Here is a 1,919-nt window from a genome sequence, read left to right as displayed (position 1 = left end):
TTTTTTTTTTTTTTTTGAGACAAAGTCTCCTATAGCCTGGGCAGGCCTTGAACTCATTGTATAGCAAAGAATGACCATGAACTTTAGATCCTCTTGCTTCTACCTTCCCAGTGCTGGGATTAAAGGTATTCATTTACCCTATCGGTTTAATGCCAGGAATCAAATCTAGGCCTTGTGCTTGCCAGACAAGCATTCCACCAACCAAATTACCTACTTAGTTCCTTAGTAGGGTTTTTGTTTGTTCATTTATTTGTTCTGTTTTGAGACAGGATCTAGCCTTAAACGTACAACAATCTTACTGCCTCTGCCTCCTAAATGCTGGGACCGAAGACATGTACCACCATGTCAGGCATGCTATTTATGTCTGAAAAACATCTCAAGTGAGATCGTGGATGGCACTAACTCAGTCGTGTGAATCACCCCTAACTATTTTATTTTCTAAGAATGGGAAAAGTGTCCTAGGAATCGCCATGATCACACGCACAGAGTCACGCCATGATGAGACATTTTGCACATAATCCACATTCAAACTCTGTCAAGGGCTTCATTTGCCATGGTTGCATTTGCTTCCCAGCCCACGACAGCTGTGTCACTCGGAGTCGGGCCTTAAAACCTCACCACTCCCTTCAGCCCGTCTCCCTGATGCATGATAAGGATTCCTAATGCCAATATCAATCTGTGTACAGCTCAGGACACGTGAGCCACAGCCATTAAGACATACCTCCCAAGAATCAGTCTCTCTCCCTCCTTTTCTTGTTTCCTTTTTCCTTTGTTCCCTCCCTCTTCCCTAGTGATCTTCCAGCCTCAGCTGCCTAGGAATTGGGATCCCAGGACTATGCTTGGTTGGGTTCCCACGAGTCGGGCTCCTTGGGATCCTCGACTCCCCTTCTGTTGTCCTAAGATTATGATAGCTGGGGCTTTATGAAATGTTCATATTCTTAGCTTCACTTAAAATTTTCAAATAACAACAGGCCGCCAGAGCTGCTGTGGACTAAGAACCACTGGGAGGAAGCAGACGGACGAGGCAATGGAGTGTCCCCTTATTCTGAGTTTTCAAAAGAAGCCCAGTGCACAGTATGGATGATAATAGTGTCTTGACAGCTAGCTCACATTTAGCAACTGCTTTTGACTCTGGCTTTGTCAGGAAAGGCACAGTTTAACTATGTCAGATGGCAAGTGACTCTAATTTAATAAAAAAGATTAACGCAATGGGGTAATAACTATAATCCTTTAACTCAACAGAATGCCCTTTATTTTCATATGTGAGCATATGCACTGCATCTAATTAAACTTAGCCCTTGAATCATATCTCAAACTTTCCATTCTATTTCTCCCCCAAATCAATAGCATTACACAAGGGAGCCAAAATGATGGACCGATACGAAGTCAAAAGAAACGAGCCATCGGATCGTGAAACTACAGTTGTACACTGAAATGTACCTGTGTTCCCCGTAGTAACTAATCAACAGACTCCTACATCCCATCTGAGTTAAATATGGCAGCTAAAAATAGTAACATCTGAACAGCAAAGCTCATATAAACTGACGGCAGAAAATGTAGTGCGTGTACATGTGCGCCGTGTAATGCAGCAGGAGCGGTGCTGGTGGAAACAGAAACATTAGCAGTTCAAGAACACCTGGCTGCATAGCTAGGTTCCAGGCTAGCCTGGGCCACATGAGACTGTTATGAAAGAGAAAGGGGAGGAGGAGAAGAAGAGAAGAGATGAAGGAAATCCTAGTGAAACATCTAAAAAAAATAAGTTGAGCTGGAGAGATGGCGGTTAAGAGCACTGGCTGCTCTTCCAGAGGTCCTGAGTTCAAATCCCAGCAACCACATGGTGGCTCCCAACCATCTGTAATGGGATTCGATGCCCCCTCCTGGTGTCTGAAGACAGCTAAAGTGTATTCATATACATAAAA

General features: G+C 43.8%; 1 protein-coding gene across 2 annotated transcripts in view; it reads right to left on the bottom strand.

The window, feature by feature from the left end:
* Positions 1-1,919, bottom strand: part of Mogat1 (monoacylglycerol O-acyltransferase 1) — a 27,167-nt gene that overhangs the window by 4,950 nt on the left and 20,298 nt on the right. The gene's annotated exons all lie outside the window — the stretch shown is intronic.

This window comes from Mus pahari, chromosome 5, assembly GCF_900095145.1.
Source record: "Mus pahari chromosome 5, PAHARI_EIJ_v1.1, whole genome shotgun sequence".
Classification (NCBI taxonomy): domain Eukaryota; kingdom Metazoa; phylum Chordata; class Mammalia; order Rodentia; family Muridae; genus Mus; species Mus pahari.
Note: the sequence above shows the minus strand (reverse complement) of the source record. Positions and strands in the feature narration are given on the sequence as shown.